Here is a 19403-nt window from a genome sequence, read left to right as displayed (position 1 = left end):
CTTTTTATTGTCTTTCTGTGACGGTGGCAGGTGAATGGAAGCGAGAGGCAGGTCAGCAGCGAGGTAATCTTTATTCTCCATAGGTTGTCCGTGATGGACGCATGGAACCTCAAATATAAATACAGAGGAGCTAGTCTTACTCTATACAATTGATCATGCATGGTTCGACTCAACGTAGTAGGACCACTAATGTGCAGCTCCATCTCCTTGGATCTGGGGGTTAAAATAGAGCAGGGAGTGAATGTGGAATGGGTGAAAGTAATTAGTAATCAGGGGATTGTGAACGGGGCAGGTGCAATGAGTAGTCCTTAGAAGGGGTGCGTGTGTCTCCCCTGCTAACTGGCTGACCAACTGTGACACTTTCTAGCTATAAACAGGTAATTAAATAATGCTCCTACAGTACCATGATGCAACACAAAAGGAGAACATGTGTAAACAATAAATATGAAATACAGCACAAATATTAACATATAGGCAACTTCAACCAGTGCACCATACTGTGACATATAAACAAATACGCTTATAGCATACAGCAGTTACTGAGGTAACAGTACCTAACTGCTGTTCTTACTATTCTCCTCAGGGTTTTGCGGTCTGAGTCAGTTCCTAAACCAGGCAGTGAAGCAGCTGCTCAGGATGCTGTCTATTGTGGAACATGGTGAGGATATTGGCAGGGGATGAGCTAGAAGTAGAAGTTACTGCTGGGCTTTCTTGGCTATGGAGCTGGTATTGAGGGTCCAGGTGAGGTTCTCTGCTAGGTGGACACCAAAGAACTTGGTGCTTGTAATGATTTTTCACAGAGGAGCTGTCGATATTGATCGGAGAGTGAAAACTACATACTTTCCTGAAGTCAACCACCATCTTTTTTGGTTTTTTCCACATTTAGTGACTGACAGGTTCTGAGACATCCTCTCTGAACGCTGACTCATCATCACTGCTGATGAGACCCCACAGTCTTGCCATTAGTGAATTTGATGTGGTTCAAGCTGTGCATTGCTGCACAATTTAGGGTCAGCAATGTGAACAACAGTGGACTGAGCACACAACACTGGGGAAGCTCAGTGCTCAGTGTGGTGGTGCTGGAGACAGTGATCCTGATCTAGACTGATGGGGCTTTCCCACCAAGAAAGTCCTGGATCCAGCTGCAGAGAGAGGAGTTCAGACCCAGCAGTCTCTTTTCAACCAGACACTGAGGAATGATGGTGTTGAATTCTGAGCTGCAGTCTATGAACAGAATTCTATCGTATGTGTCTTTGTTCAGCTGGATAAGGGTCAGATGAAGAGTGGGGGCAATTGCATCATCTATTGAATGGTTGGGACGATATGTGAACTGTAGGTAAAAAGCACTGGTGTCCAGTCTGCAGAGCTACACAAAAGAAGAAGCAGCCAAAAGTAATGCCTTTGTTTGTAACCACACCCACCTTGATTTCATCATAAGTCATCACACCTGATCCTTGTTACACACATCGTTTATGTATATATGTATTTAAACCCCTGTGTTTGAGAGTTAGTTGTCGGTCATTGTTAGTGTTAATATTCATGCGTATTTTCAGAGTTCATAGTATTTGATCCTGTCATTAATTGTGTTTATGTCTATGTGTTAATATCGTGCTGCCCTGTTTGTTATGCGTGAGTGCCTTTAGTGTTTATTGTTAATCCATGTTTCATCTTATTTAATAAATGTCTGCCTGCAGTTGCCACTGCAGGTGAGATAGCAGAGCATGATGAGATTTCGATCAATGTAACACTCTGCATGTCATCTGTTAAAGAGATAAGTTAAGATGTTTGTAAAACATTTTATATAATAACAATACTATTTATGATTTATTTAATAACAATATGCCCACAGTCCTCCTTCCCAAATCCTCTGTGTGAACACTGATTTATATATTTCTCAGTTCCTAAACACTGAACATCTTCCAGCCATGCTGGTTCTTGTCCCTGACCACAGTGGCCAGTGAGAGCTGGGCCACATCGCAGATGTCTGCACACCACCTCTTCATGTCCCAGTGATCATCACACACTGTTCCCCACTGACCATTACGGTAGATCTCCACTCTACCACAGCAGGCGTTACTGCCCCCAATGGTAAGGCTCTCTATTAGGAAAGAAACATAATAAACTGTTTTATTAACTATAGGCTACTAATAGTCACATATTTCTGTAGAACTAAGCAAAGCATTTTCTGTGTATCCTAATGTGTCTTGCAAAACATTTCTGCAAAGGATGTCTGAAGAATAAAGATGCATGTTGATATATAGGAGATACTATAGCCATTCATTGGCATATGAATTGGCTCATATCAAGCCAATATTTATATCTGAACCAGAAACGTACCAGCAAGCATGAAAACACTAAAGTTACTGGCTACTGAAAGAAAGATATTTGTTACTAAACCCATGATAAGTCACAGCTGTTCATGGTCACACTAACTTCACATGATTGGAGGATGTGTGGGAGCTGGCATGGCTGGATGCCTACCAGCACATGATATAGCTTAATTTCCAAGCCACAATCTCAATTAGTAATTAATTAATTATTATTCTTATTATTCAGATACTTGTGTTCAAAGATGCTTTCAGAAACAATGTTCCCCATATGGATTTGGGCAGAGATTTTAATTTTCTTCAATCAGGAAAACTGAAGAAAAGATTATGCATATTGAAATAATAAAACATTTGCAAATCATCAAGTGTTCTCATGAGTGGTCTAATATGAGCGTGGCGCTCCCAGCCTGCAGTTAGTACTGGTTCTATAAAAAAATATATTTAAAAAATAGGGTGGGGGGATGTTATGTGTGAATGTTCGGTATGAATGCTAAGTATGAAAATACATATGACTGTCACTTAAGCAGCAAGTGAACAGTCAGTTCTCTGAGTGACATGGGCCAAACTGAGATGGCAAGATGACTGAGTCAAAGCATTTGCCAAACAGCTGGTCTTGTAGAATTCATTTAGCACACACCAACAGGGGTTTAAATACATACTGACATAACGACACTAAATCAGGTGCAGGTGTGTGCTAAACAACATGGGTGTGGTTACAAACAAGTTAAGTCACAGTAAACGAGAAACGCCCACTGAACACAGTGGGCCGTAGCACGTGATCAGCAGGAAGGAGAGCGTTCCGTGACATCATTCCAAAGTACTGTATGGAAATCCAGAAAGGCCATATGTGACATCTGGGGTTGGTTGCGTGACATCATAAGTTAACTATTGTTTGTCTTGCCTTATGAACTATCTAACCTAGGTTAAAATTACTCTTAACTAAAATAAGTAATTAAAGACAAAGTACAGTACTTAATTAATTAAAGAAAAAATACTTTTGAATAAAATCAAGAAGTCAGACTTGATTATGGAAAAGTAATAAAAGATTACGGAAGAACTGAGTGATGGGAAATAAATAATGTTTAAACCAAGAATAGGCCTACATAAGTTTGTGTTCCATGTTCCTAAGTTGAAGTGGAGGAGACTGAAGAACAGAATACACATTTTGGCCATTAGGGTAAAAACAAAGGAACAGTTAGATAATGAAAGTAAAAAGGTGATTAGGAATGGTGTCCTAGCCCTACACATACTCGGCTGCAGTATATATGAAGCTAAAGTCATTAAATATGTCTAAAAAAAAATGTTTTTCATAAATTACCCCTTTTAAGTTTCATCCATGCTTCAACAATTGCAATTGACTAATTCATTGTGTTGCTGTAGCTACAGGGGATGCATGTGCATATGTGTGTAATGTTTGTGAGCTTGAGGGCAAACACACGTGCGGAGTATAATTATCTCGTATGAGAGAGTATAGAAAGTCAGAGTCTGATATATGACATTGTCTGATATATATAGAGTCTGATATATGACATTGGACAATTTTGGGGGGGTCCTGAGTGTGGTCCAGGATCGGACTCTGCAGAGTCCTACAGACCGCATCCGGACTCTGAGGATTGGCATACGGAAGTGGACTTCTCTGGGTCCTACAACCCCTAGATGGACTTCTACGAGGGTTAGGCGGATTATGGAAACAACGGGGAGTGCAGCGACGTTAGTCTACAGTCAGACTTGGGATTCGACTATGGGGAGGACCTGTCTATGGAGGTGGGGATCGTCCCAACATCAGTGACGTAGAGTCTGCAGACTCTGAGAGCGATGAGCCTCCAGCACTTAAGATACCGCCCAATGCTCCACCTAGGAGGTGCCACTCGGGATCGAGCAAACCATCCGGTGCGGCACAAAGAGGGGCGACCTCGTTCGAGGAGGAAACTCCCTCCACTAGGGCATACAGCCCCGGAATTCATGCGCTGGTACCTAAGTTTCGTAGAGGCAAGGGGGAGGTGTCACCAGTGCCCACCCCAGAAACAGGCAAAGCAACTTCTGTGCCTCCTGTATTCCCCATGGGGGAAGTGGATGGCTGAATAAAACCTTGATTTAATACTTCATCTATATATTCCTCTCTTCTTCTTGGGAGAGAGGATAAATACGATCCTTGGGAAACACGGATACTTCCAGGAGCTCAATAGCACAGTTGTAGGGATGATGGGGAGGTAACAGGGTTGCTTTTTTCTGACTAAAGACCAAAGTGAGATCCTGATATTCCGGAGGGAGGGAAAAGGCTTGTGTATCAGCAGGGCTCTCAACAGTGGTGGAACATAACTGGACAACTGGTAATGTCAAACAATTTCTTAGGCATTGAGATGACCACTGAGTGATTTCCTTACGTGACCATGTTATAATTGGGTCATGTTGTTCTAGCCAAGGTAGACTTAAAATGACTGGTAATGAGGCATCTTCTATGGTGAGAAATTAGATGATCTCTGAGTGGAGTGTGCTTGTGGTAAGTTTTATGAGTGTAGTGCGGAGTGTAATATAACCGGCTCCTACTGGTGATCCTCCCAGACCCGCCAGGTGAAGAGACTTGGTTAATAGCTGGGATGTCCATTTCCCATAAAAGATTCATGTATGAAGTGTCCCTCAGCTCCTGAATCAACTAAGGCTGTAAATGTAGAAGATGGTGTAAGAGACCCAATAAAAACACTTTAAAATGTCTTAGTGATCATCTTTCTTTCTCTGGCAAGATCTCTACCTTGTTTTCTGACATGGGTGGCCTGATCTGTCTATGGCTCAGTGATGCTCGATTAGGTCGAAGACAACAACCCCTGATAAAATGTTCTGAGGATCCATAGTAAAAACAGAGACCATATTGGAATCGGTGCTGCCTCTCCTCTTCAGTGAAGCATGAAGAATCATATTGCACTGGTTCCACTGGTCTATAACTGGGAGAGGGATAGCTATGGTGAGAACTACTAGTTCTACGTGGTTTTCGTTCCTGGATGAAGTGATCCAGATGTATAGAAAGAGCTATAAGCCGATTCAAATATAACTTATCATCTCGGCAAGCCAGTTCATGTAAAATCTCTGCATTGAAACCATTCCAGAAAGTGACGATCAACGCCACCTAATTTCATCCACTGCCAGCAGTGACTGTACGGAATTCTCATGGGTAGTCGGCCACAGAATGATTGCATTGGTGTAATTTGGTAAGTATCTCCACACAGGCTCTTCCCTCATGTGGGTGATCGAACACAGCCTTGAATTGCTCAATAAAGTCGTCATAAGACGCCAGTTGTACGTTAGCCCAAATGGCTGTCGCCCAGTTAAGAGCTTTGTCAGTTAGACGAGAGGTAATGAAGGTAATTTTATCTTGATTGGAACAGGTTGGAAGACTATTGAAATACAATGAATATTGCAACAAAAAACGTTGACACTTGGGTAGCCATAATATTTTTCAGGTTTCTCAGAGGGAGGGTTGGTTGGATACTGCTTGTGGCGGTAGTAGGTGCAGGTGTGGGACTGAACTGAGAAGGAGTAGTCATCATTTGTAGCTGGGATGTAAGTTCTCTGAGACTTTGTCCTAGTTCCAACATTTGAGTTTGTTGGTCTGCTTGTTGCTTGCCTATAATCCATTGACTGTGTGAAACCCTCAAACAACTGGTGCTGTTGGTGGATTAGTTGACCCTGGTTGTTCAAAGCTTCCTTCAAAGCATCTGAGTCCACCATCTGCATGGAGGTGAAGTATGGGCCAGGCAAAAATCACATGCAGATAAAAAAAATAGGGATTTATTGTAGTAACAGGTAGTGGAAACGGTCACAGAAATAAATTAGTAACTCGAAAGTAGGGAAAACAGTCCGTGTCAAAAAATCATAAAGACCAACCAATAATCCAGGCATCAGAATCCAAAAGGAGCAGGCAAAAATCCGAAACGGGAAACATTAAGTCAAGGTTCGGTACACAGGAAAACAATCCAAAGCACGTTCGGTATGCATAGGACTCTAGAGGCAATACTTCACAGTGTCCTAATGTTCGAGACAGGCTTAAATAATCAAGTACACAGGGGAGTTCAATATTCCGGTAATGACGATCTGACGTGAAGTTCATGATTGGTGGAGTCCTGGGTTGGGTGACAAACAGCCTGCTGGGTGCTGTACTGTGATGAGGAATTGGGTGATATGACACATATGGACTCAATGTTGGAATGTAAATAATGACCAAAGCAGATATTAACACACAATGATGATTTTTCTAATGCAAAGATGGTACAGATAAGTGTGAAAAGTTAATGGAGCGCTAAGACTGGAGAGACGACATTTCACTGAGACATAAGACAATAAGAAATGGCATTCTTGGAGGGTGACACTCTACTTTGGTGGGGTGGTGTAGCAAGAAGGATAAAAGAAGATCCCAAATGTAAGGTCTGCAGTTGTTCTTGAGGCAACTCCTTTGTTGTAAACCATACTGGTGTCAATAAAGACATCTTCTGTTTTTCTCTACCATCCTGAACATTGCCTGTTTGAGTGCTTTGATGTTTTGCATGACTCATCAGCTCTGTAAATATCTGAGCATCAAAGTTTCACATCCACTATTACCCTCGGTCGTCAGGCATAGTGGAATGAACAGACTACATGATCAAAAAACTGCTAGCTGCAGTTCTATGTGAAATGCATATGACTCCTAGTGCAACCACAAAAGTGTCCCCTTTCGAAGTTTTGATGGGAAGACCATTTGAGCCAACCAGGCCTCCTGCTAGCTGTTTGGCACACTCTGATTAGGTTGTACCCTCATTAAGAGCCACCAACTCTGCCCCATAAACCAACTGCCAACTGACACTGAGGAAAACATGGAGGAGCAATGCAATGCACCACATGCCCCGGTCTGGTTTTGTCTGCATGCACAACTCCCACAACCCACCAATCACAATTTCAATATGTAACCTGTGACTGTCAGGTTGATCAGGGGTGAGGCACCCTGACAGACGTAACACGTGTGTCACAACAAGATTTTCTAAGAGGGGCCTTTATGAAGCTGTTATGTAGGGTGATGCCACCTGAAGGAGATCAGGCTAACCAACCCTGACTAGCTCCCGGCTTGTGGCCTCCCTCTGGTAGCCGTGAACTTGCGTTGTAAGCCACACGTTACTTAACCAACATCACCTCAATTATCAACACTGGAGGATGCCACAACTGTTCAATGAACAGGTTGGTATTTCCATGACTTTTCAATGCTAAGCTGCACACCGTTGTCAGCACTCTTCAAATATCCTCTGACAAACGGTTCCATTTAAAAACAGTATAATAGCTATTTTTAAATCATTTATCTTTGCTCTGTTGCCAAGCAGAGATTCTATAGTTGTTTTAGTCACTTTATATTGTTGCCAAGCAGGTTTTCTACGTTTGTTGTGATAGCAGTCTGCCAAAACTACATTCTTCCTCTTTTTTGTCACTCATGCTGTCTATATATTCTAAGCCCTGTGTGAGAATAAGCTGGAGCACTTCTGAGTGCTTGCTGACTCAGTGTCCTGTGTGCAACTCAGGACTTCTCTCCAGGCACCTGAGGTTCACAAAGATGAAACCGGTCTCCTCACTGAAGGTTGACCATCCAAATGCTTAACACACTGCATTGCGGGTAATAAGAATGTTCTGAATTTAAAATGCTCCTTAACATCCGTTCAACACTTTTTAAAAGTCTCAGGTAGCCAATTCTTTAGCTGCTCTAATTGCATGTGCTATTTTCTTTAATAAGAAGAAAAGATCCCTTTGAACCGATAGTAAAATGAACTGACCACACATGGTGGTAAAAATATTTGGTGTGTGTGTTGGGGTTAGATGTTTGTCAAAAGTTCATTTGAATATATTTCCTCTCCACTGTAAGTGTAGAACATTCAGTAGACTATGTTTCTAAAGAGTGTTTATGTTACTGTGGGTTACTATGGAGGTCAAGGCCTGTTTGATACTCAAAAAGGATGGCAGAGGTCCTCATCCTGGGAAATTTGAACTGTTTCCATCAGGTGTTTTTCACAGACTGCACATTAATTTGGGGAACCAAAAGGTTCATGTGGGAGGGTCTGTTCTACTGACCTGCTCCTAGACTGAACATCACATACCACACACTCTTAAACGAATCTTCAGAGAAAAAGAAATCGTACCCACTGACCAGACTCAGGGTTACACAGGCAGAGTTCAGCATCTTAAAGATACTCCAGGAAATATCTCTCTACTCATATCACCCCCCACTGAGGAGGATGGGGGAGTGTCCACCATACCTGTGTAAACACTGCAGTCCACTTCCTCCCACTGACTGGACTCTGGCTATCAGGTGTTTCCCTCTGACTCATGTTGCCTTTATCACTCCAGGACGGCACTGCCATCCTGTGGGAGAAACTGACTTGGAGAACCGAGATGGATGATGCTTGTCCACAAACTCTACTACACTGTGTAGTAGTGTTATATTCTGTGCAGATGACTTTTTGACTGGGACATATGTATAGAGAATAACATTTTTTTTTTTTTAATTTCCATCAGTCATTCAGTGTTTTTGTTTCAATCTTTCCAAGAGATGACATGGGGGTTTAATCATGAAGTTTGGGAATTTTCACATTTGTAAACTAATTGCCTTGAGCACAAAGACAAAAACAACAAAAAAAGACTAATTAAGAAAACCAGTCTTTAAACTGGAGTCACTGGAGTGAATGTGACAGAATCCATGCTGCCAGTCAGTTAGTGATTGACTGATTAAAACATGAAGTTGATATTTGGATCACAGCAGAACCTAAAGCCCACAAAACCAAAAAAGAAGCATGGACATGTGTGTCTGGGTCTGTGTCTGTGTGTGTTTGTGTGTGTGTGTGTGTGTGTGTTTTTGTTTGTATGAATGTGTGCATGTGTTTTTATGTGTGAGGAATAAAGTGAGGAATAAATAACACAAACAGAAATAAAGAAGTGAGTACAATTCTCACAACTGTAAACTGGTAGCTACATACGCATCTATGGGAGCAGGCATATATTTGTGAGTGTGTGTGTGTGTGTGTGTGTGGGGGGGGGGGGGGGGGTAGGTGTGTATCACTTTGTACATTTAGTGTGTGTGTAAAATTATGTTTTTTTCTCCAGGTCCTTCAAATGTGGGTCTGGCCATCCTGAAGCAGCTGTATGTGTGTGTGTGTATGTGTGTGTATGTTTTTGTTTGTATGAATGTGTGCATGTGTTTTTATGTGTGTGTATGTATGTGTGTGTGCCAATTCCCCCCCAGCTAGACACATCACAGATAGTGATGTCCAACAGATAGTGGCATATCCAACTGCTGTCAGTGAACTGCACTCTACACACATTCTGCTGTCAAACTGCACCACACACACCTTCATGATGTGTGTGGTTATCAGTGGGTGTAAACAGAAACCACAACTCTCTGTCCTGCTTTGGCTCTTTATTTATGAAACAACAATAGATACACAGTGGAAGTGATGCGTACAGCCAACAGTTTGGCATTTGACTTTAAAAGACATGATTAAGAACAGAAAAAAAATATGATGCTATTTAAAATTCAAATTTCAAAAAATCCTTCAATAGAAATACACACATAAAATGCAGAAAAAAAATATTTTTGGGGAAAAATACGATAATGTAATAATAAAACGCAATACATTTTTTACAGACGCAATACATTTTTTACAGACAAGCAAAATGATGCTTGTTGGAGTCAGAATTTAGTTCTAGATTGTCCTGCCCCTACAAGTCCTACTTTATGCTAGTATCTAATTAGCAATTAGCAAGTAATTAGCACCGGTTCCTCTCTACCGGACCGAACCACAACGCAGATTTCAGTGCCACTTAACGCTGATCAGATGTGTGTGGCAGGTCTGTTAAACAGGTGTGTAGGTCTGTAGCTGGTCTGTTGATTTCTCTTGGTTTTCTTCTCTACTGCCGACTAGCTGTTCCATCTCCACCAGCAGTGTTATAGTGAACTCTGCTCATTTCTGACACTGAAGCAGGTCACATGAACAAGAACAACTCAATTCATTCAGGATCTGACTCTGCACATGGTAAAATGGATGTTAATGGACACAATGAGAAAACAATCTGATTATAACAGCTTGCTAATGAGATTTTTACCTTTGTTTCTTTTGGTGTAATAAACCACAGCCACGATAATGTGGAGGAAGATCACAGTGACCAAAGCAAAGGGGATGTAGGGCAGAGTCTGAGGAGAGACTGTAACAACACAACAAACACTGACCCCAGTCTTACACAGCAGCAGAATATATTTATTTAGCACAGCTGTGAACTGTTTACTCTTCCAAACACTCCCTCTTAAACTAAATGTTAAACTAAATGTCGTTTACTACTATTATTATTATTAGTATTCGTAGTAGTAGTATATAGTGGGGAATCATTTTATGGAGTTGATGGGAGAATATTATTAAACAAATGCATCTTAAATTCAGTGGTAGTTGATGAACAGAATGAATGTGGGGCCTCTGCAAGAATAGAAAATATGATGAGTTGAAAGTACTGAAGGTTCTGTGCTTTCATGCGTTTTACATGTTTACATTTATATTTTGTACTACAAAACTGATGTATGTACAGTTTGTAAAAGCAAAAGTCTTCGGTTCACTGTGTTACTGGTGGTTAATAGGATGGCTAAGTGTGAGGTTACAGGTTCTGTAGGTGCAGTGTGTACTTCAGTCATTTTCTGTGAGTTAATGAAACAGGGACTGCTGGGTCAAGTCCTCATGGAGTGGATTAGTCTTCACCTGAGCAGAATAGCTGTCCCGGGGGGGGTCTCTCTCTCTCTCTCTCTCTCGCTCTCTCGCTCTCTCTCGCTCTCGCTCTCTGCAGACATTCTCCCTCATTCCTGGCCTGGCTACCTCCTGTCACATCTCTGTTGTGCTTGGACTGACACGACCCTACCAGTCCCAGTGTCTGCCTTTGTCTGTTCCCATTCATATCTTTGTAACTGTCCCAATCCCAGCTGTGGTTCGGTTCCTGTTATCCCATATCCCGTGCTCCTACTCTCAGCCGGGCTCCCGTCCATCCCACTGCCCAAGCTGGAACCCAGTCGTCTCCTGTCCAGCCTGCTGTCAGGTCTCTGGTTGTGGTACAAAGTCCTGTTTCCACCCCTCACCCGATGGACTTGCCCCTTTTTTTCCTCCTTTCCCACCTGTCCTTGTCCAGGTTCTCCAGACCCTGCTGTGTGATGCCGGGCTCGGGCTCCCTTGTCAACTGTTATGCACGTCAGGAGCCCCGTGTTAAGGAGGGTGTGGGTGCTACTGTAACACCCCTCACCACATCACACAGGAGCCCCGTGTTAAGGAGGGTGTGGGTGCTACTGTAACACCCCTCACCACCATCACACAGGAGCCCCGTGTTAAGGGGGGTGTGGGTGCTACTGTAACACCTCTCACCACCATCACACAGGAGCCCCGTGTTAAGGAGGGTGTGGGTGCTACTGTAACACCCCTCACCACCATCACACAGGAGCCCCGTGTTAAGGAGGGTGTGGGTGCTACTGTAACACCCCTCACCACCATCACACAGGAGCCCCGTGTTAAGGAGGGTGTGGGTGCTACTGTAACACCCCTCACCACCATCACACAGGAGCCCCGTGTTAAGGGGGGTGTGGGTGCTACTGTAACACCTCTCACCACCATCACACAGGAGCCCCGTGTTAAGGGGGGTGTGGGTGCTACTGTAACACCTCTCACCATCATCCTCCTCCCCATGTGCTCCTTTGTTTGTTTTTGTTCCTCCACATGCTTTGTGTTGTTCATGCCCTCACACAGGGGTCACCTGGGTCTAGTCTCACCCTCATTATTTACCCTATAAAGCCCAATCCAGTACAACCCCCAATGTCAGTTATTTTGCCTTAATCGCTTGTATGACATTGTGTATGCAACATTAGCACAGTATGTTCATGTGTGCTTTCATTTTCATTAAAAAATGCATCAGACCAGGCTAACTCATGCTTGCATACTGCCCCACACTCGTTAAACCAATGTGTGTTACCTCCATTGGTAGTTGATGGACTGAATGTCTTATAACCATTTGGAGACGTCATTGTAGTAGCAGGTTTAGTTGAAGCTGTTGGACTTGTTGTGTCAGTGTCCACTGGAGGAGGATTTACAGGTTTATATGGAGCCTCTGCCAGAATAGAAAAGTGTGATCAGTTATAAGTAATGAGGGTTCAGGGCTGTTATGTATTCTGTATGTTTAACTTTAGATTTTATACTACAGAATTGTATTTACAATTTGTACAAACAAAATTGTTCAGTTTGCTGTTTGGTTTGCTGTATGTCAGTGGTGGTAAAACGACAGCAAAGTCTGAGGTTACAGGGCTCTGTACATCCTTTATGAAGCAGGAAGAATTGCTTTAAAAAAAAAAATAAAATCAGTAATTTTCTGTGAGCAAATCAAACAATTACAGAGAGGCAAGGAGGTGGGACGTAATACTCTGTCATATTTTCTTATTGATTCTTAATGTTTGGTGCCCAAAAAGCCAGAGCTGTTTATGAAATTGTGTTTTTTAAACCTCATTACACAGTACAGTCAGCCACAATTCTGGTGTGTTTATACTCCAGTAGAAACACCTAGTATGCACACAGTTAGACACTGGAGCCTGTCTGTTTCTATGAATATTTTAGAGATCACTGGTCAGTTTCTGACCACATGACCAAGGCTCCTTGGATTAAAGATGGAGAGATGAAAGTGAAGCACAAATAGAACGTCATTTTATTTCTGAGTGTTTTAGGTCTGTGATCTATTAGTGTTGCATCATTGAGTTCAGATTCATATTTTAGATGAGCATATTATTCCATATTTGCTACTAGGATGTCTAGGCAATACATTTGTTTTTACATAGTGCAGTAGTTATTGGTACAGACCAGTCACTAAATGTAGTCAAAAACATTTTAGACATACACTAAATATAAAAGTGGTTTGTTTACCTTTTACATTGAGATTGACAGTTGTATGGTGAATACTGATACTACACATGTACTTTCCCTCATCCTCTTTAGTCAAACCAGATATGAATAAAGAGAAATTTCCTGGAGCAGCAACCATCTTAATTCTACCAGTGTAATGCTTTGTCTGGTCAGTTGAGTAGATGACATTTGAATCTTCTATAAAACTCCATCTGATAGTCTTTGGCTTGGCCAGCAGTTTAGTGCAGGAACAGGGCAGCAGGACAGACCCTCCCACATATCCACTCAGCACTGTGGGAGGATTCACAATATCCTTACAGACTAGAGAGAGCAGAAACACTGACATGTTACACTACTGTTATGAAGTAACCAGTACAACCAGTGACATTCTTCTGTGAACCATCATATGAAGACAAAACAAATCCATTTGTCAAATTTTTAACATCAAAAAGATGTTCTGATGTTCTGTAACTTACAAAGTTTATGCAACAGTTTATGCTCTGTCACATTTGATAAATATGAATGGATGAGATAAATCTTGTATTTGTAGAGTCAGTGGTTCTAGCCCATCTGGTGTAACACACAGTTAGTGTTAACCATCCTCCAACTCCAGTCATGGTCAGTGTCTGACCACTGAACCACTGCTGGCTGGATATCTTTCACTGTCAGAACACTCTCAGCCTACCAGTAGCACTGAATCCAGTAACACTGCTGTACCTGAACCACTCATACCAGTACAACACCCACTACCAAGCCTCCAGCACTGTAGTGGGACTGACGTGTGGAGAATGGTTCAGTATCCACATATACTGGTACATCTGTGGTCAGAAACTGACCAGTGATATCCTGGGTGCAGGGTGACACACAAACTGTGTAAGACACCAGGTGGACACAGTCTGTAATTATACCTACACATTCACTTATTAGAGGTACTGAAAGTGTTCAGTGAGGGCAAGGTGAAATGTATGTTAGTTGTGTTTAACTCTTCTAGACTGGTGACAGAGGGTGTCTGGTGACTAATATCTGAGGATAATGTGGTCCACATGTTATATACATAAATATGTAATGGTGTTTCTCTATTTTTAAATGTCCTGTTTTTTAATTTTAGTAATATGTGATGTATATGTGTCTAATAAAGTGTGTGGTGAATGTATTTATATTACATTTATATGTATGTTTGAAAAGCGAAGTTCATGATGGAGATCCACCAGGTGAAATCTACTTAGGAGATTTTAATTTGTCTGTATTTCTGAATAATATTTTACCTGAAACAAAGTTTGATGTCTTTGTGTGTATTCCCTTTAGTTTGACACCTGTAGTCTCCCTCATCCTCCTCAGTCAGGTGTGATATGAGTAGAGAGAAATTTCCTGGAGAGTGAGCAGTACCCAGCTGAACTCTGTTTCTGTACTGTTCACTCTCACTGGAGATCTCTGTATAACTGGAGTTTTGGTGTTTCTGCCAGGTGAAACTCTCAGGTCTGGTTTGTGGGTCAGTGCAGGAACAGGGCAGTAGTACTGAGTCTCCTGCGAATGCAGTGACCTCTGTGATCTTCTGATGTTCCAGTGTACAGCCTGCAGAAACACACCAGTAGAAGACCTTCACCATCAATCCCCTCATGTGCATGTCCCAACATTTGAGTTTCATCTCTTTACTCTTTTCATCTCTTTTCTCTTTAACATGGCTTAACTATCTCAAGAACACAGAGATTTGTGATTGTTCAGAGTAACATTTACTATACAACCATGTACTGACTACTTACTTTACTCTGATTATTATGCTCTAGTCTGAACACTGAATCCGATATGCATGGGTTAAATGTAATTAGATATAACTGCACCACAATGACACATTGTGTTCAAGGTTTGGTTTACAACTGAAAGCAGCCTACTAACCAAATCTTAAATTCTACCTTACATGTTCAGGTAATATACAACACACACACGCACACACACACACAAACACACACACACACACACACATACACATGCACAATTTTATTCTCAGCACCTACTTTATTAGAAACAGTAACATCACCCATTGGCACTAGTGTCCACATGTGCCTTTAAAGTGCCTTTTATAGGTGGTCAGAGATGTCGTCTCTAACTGAACTCCTACTAGATGCTTTCAGTGTTTCTTATAAAGTAGCTACTGAGTAGATATTTGATGATCTACAGAAGTAGAGAGAAGGTAACACACCATCAGCAGCATGGAACACAAGGAGCAGATAAACACACACCTGCATTCTTACTGAGTTACACACACACTACACACAGCTACAGCAGGACTGCTGATACACACCATACACACACACTTCAGAACTACACTCTACTGAATGATTTGACAACTACAGTTATAGTGGAGAGGAAGTGCATTCAGATGAAGTTCAACATCTATCCCCAACACACACACACATAAGTAAGAATGACAACATTCTCACTCACATATATAGTGATCCTGTAGGGTTTAATACATTGTCATTTGGTATGTCCTCTTTCTTCTTTATCAGTCAGTAATCTAGCAGATAGTTTCACATCATCAGTGAGAACGTCATCATTGTAACTTGAATGTTTCAGTCCGTTGTCATAGAGACAAAATGTGGTTGCCAGTGGGAGTGACCTAAAATGACCTCCCTCAGTGCTGTTTGGTCAGTTCATTTCTCTATAACACCCAAACTACTTCAACGGGTCAAAGGGATCTTTTCTATTACTAATGAAAATAGCAGGTGAAGCTAAACCTGCTATATTATGAGCAGAGTTCACTAAAGCCCTGCTGATGGAGACTGAAGAGCTAGACTGCAGTGGAGAGGGGCCTAAAACAGGCTGCATGAGGCTTCAGAACAAGAAGACTTTAACAGATGATTAAAGGAGCATTTTACTTTCAGAGCATTTTATTACCCACAATGCAGTCCATGAGAACTTAGTGAGGATTTGTTCCATTCATGTTCAAATTGAGTACTTGATCTTTCCATATTTGGTGGGCAATTTGCCTGCATGATTGATGTCTTGTGCTTAGTAGCCAAAACTGGAGCCGGCATTGTAAGAATATCATTCCACCTCTAGGAATGTGAACTCTACTCACACCACAGATGTACTGTTGCTTTCAGCATCTACATATTACCAAAGGCCTGTTCCTGTTAGTTTTACTCTTAAAATGTGAAAAGAAACATCTTGCATGAGGTCACTCTTAATCTAATCTAATTAGTCAATGGCAGGTAAATTGTGTCTAATAGTCTCTGTCTGCCTCCTGATTACTCACTACGGGAAGCACATTTCCACATTTTTTGCATTCTTGTCTGTTCAAGTGAATTAACTTTTTTGCCAGGCAGATTTTACTCATGTGCAGTGTGACTGACACTTTATACTGAAAATTCAGTGTCTGATGCTGCCTTTAAATTTAACCTAAATAGGGGATGAACAGGGACCACACATTTATTCAGTGGTCTTGGATCTGGACGCATATTGGTCAGTACTTCCATAGACATTACAGAAAATTCTAATTTAAAGACTCAACCCAACCAGCTACAAACCTGAGCTACAAAAAAAAAAAAAGCAAACATACAAGACTTTGTACATAAATGCTTCATGAACTACAAATTCCATAACGCACTCATAAAGGTAGCTGAGAAATGTACACACTGAGAGAGACTGAGCTACAACTTCATTTATCATGACATGATTTTCTTGGTTGAAATGACATAGTATAACATATTCATATGTGTAGGCCAAACTCTCATCTATGAAGTCTTGTTCTTGTTTGCCCCAACTGCTGTGGTCATCTGTGGTCTCTTGCAGAGATATTGTTATTCATCAATTGTTATTCAGGACTGTAAATCACTCTTCTATGAGCTGTGGGTTCCTCTTGGATGTGGTATGACAGGGATGCTGCTCGTATGTGGTCACTCTTTGATTGGTCAGTGGTGGACAAACTCTGCTGTTGAACAATCAAGATCAGACTAAAGAAACTCTGAACCATGTGGAGTTAATGCTGGAGCAGAGCTGAGAGTGGAGCTGGAGCAGAGTTGGTGGACTGAAGACGTACATTTGGAGAAATCTCTCCCTTGGGCTTGTGATCTCTCTCTCTCTCTCCCTCTCTCTCTCTGTCATGCTCTCTCTCAGTCACATTCTATTTCTGTCTCTCCTTCTCTCTCTTTTTTCTGCCTGGATGCCCCAGCAGACATGCTCTACTGTTCCTGGCCACCCACTTCACCTTCTTTAATGTCCATGTTGTCTTTCTCTCAATCTGGCACTTAGGTAACATTTAGAAAGTATTTTCTGTGCCACATTTCTGTAACTTATTTACAGAGTTTCATTATAATATCTATTTTATTCTAATTGGTTTCATTATAATATCTATTTTATTCTAATTGGTTTTATTATAATATCTATTCTATTCTATTGTGTATCTACTTCTCTTCTATTATGGTAATTAACCCCTTGCTACATTGAACTCATGAAGCTCGGCTCTCCGTGTAGTATTTGTAATGAGACTGATGGAGTCCAGACACTCGCAGATGATGTTAATCACTTGATAATTTATTAAGAGAGAGGAAGTCCAAAGCTGTAGTCAAAATTCTCTGCACTGGTGGATTGAGGCTGAGTGAAGAGCCAGCTATATTTTTCTATATATTTAGACTGCTGACACCAGTTTGCTGTAAAGTATCCAATCTCTGCACTATAAGTTTAGTAGGTCAAATCCTATGTTAGGTTGACAGAACCGCTGACAAAGCAGGATGTATTAAGACAGGAATTTTAGAAAGGTGGTTATGCATATTCTCATAACACATTAGACAATGCAGTAGAGCATTCTCTTCAGAATATAAATTGTAATTACAGGAATAATTTGGAATCAGATACATTTTGTAGTTTTATGTGCATTAAACCTTTGCCTGCACCTCTGCCTTTGGTTGTAGGTAAGTGGGACAGGGGTAAATAATTACAGTAACAGAAGCTCCAAATATGTCACTTGTAATGTCAAGCTAACATCAACATTGACTAAATCAACTTTTATGACTGTTTGTTTACGCCCATTTGCAACTTGTCATAGCAAAGCCTTGCTTCTTATTTTAGATGTTTTAAATCAAAAATCTAAAATAAGAACACATTAGTGATTTTGATCCAGCTGGTCCACCAACATTACTGATTTGCACACTGTGCAGTTTTCAACACGATAATGTAACGCAGAGGCAGAGGCAGACAGGACTTGATGCATGTAAATGAAAGTTCTTCATTTGCAAAACAGGTAGACACAATGGCAAAATTAACAAAATGATGCAAACTAAACACTGACTAAATGGAACACCAAAAAGGGAGAAAAATGATACAGGAACTGTGCAGAAACAATTAAATTGTGATGTAACATTTGATACTAAGGCATCGAAGCTCGTATCACACAGTGTACCAAAGCTTGCATCAGTTACTATTACCACTAAAGTTAATATTACCATTAATATTACCACTAAAGTTACTAACAACACGTGACTAATGATGGTCGGTGCTTCAGATGTCACTGAAGCACAGGATGAGGGTGAGACTGTTTCATAAGTTTGGCAGTGTCCTATAACTTGGAAGCTTTTTCTTTTTACTAAAAAAAATAAATGGAAATGCTAATTATAGAAGTCAAAAGTGAGAGTAAACGTTTCATAACGCCAACCTGTTGTCTTTTACATAAAAGGGAAACAATGATTTTAGACAAATAATTTCAGAATTGAATTACTAAACATCATTACTGATCATCCATTTTTTTTAATGACATATGAAGGCGGCGGAGTGTTGTAATAGTTTCTAATGCTGCGCAGTTTTGAATATATGGCTGCTATAATTTCTGAGAACCACCAGGTGTCGCTGTTTTGTCACCAGCTTTCAACGCTCCCAAGCTTCGAATCCTTCAGCAGTACAATAAGGAAGAACCTCAAACACTTCACAGGACTTCGTCTGCACATCATTACCAAAAAGGAAGTTAAACAGTAAACACTTGAATAACGATTAGGCAATAAACTCATGGGAGGACGAGAGAGCACACATTCAAAGACCTACAAGCAAGACGATAAAACAAGGGATATTTATACAAAGAGTAACGAATGCAAACTAGACAAAGATGAAAACAGTGACAGGAAAACCAAACGAGGGGTCGAAACAGAAAAACCAAAACAAAGAAGCATGT

Source organism: Electrophorus electricus, chromosome 2, assembly GCF_041902795.1.
Source record: "Electrophorus electricus isolate QZ-2024a chromosome 2, ASM4190279v1, whole genome shotgun sequence".
Taxonomy (NCBI): Eukaryota; Metazoa; Chordata; class Actinopteri; order Gymnotiformes; family Gymnotidae; genus Electrophorus; species Electrophorus electricus.
This window is presented reverse-complemented; position numbering follows the sequence as displayed.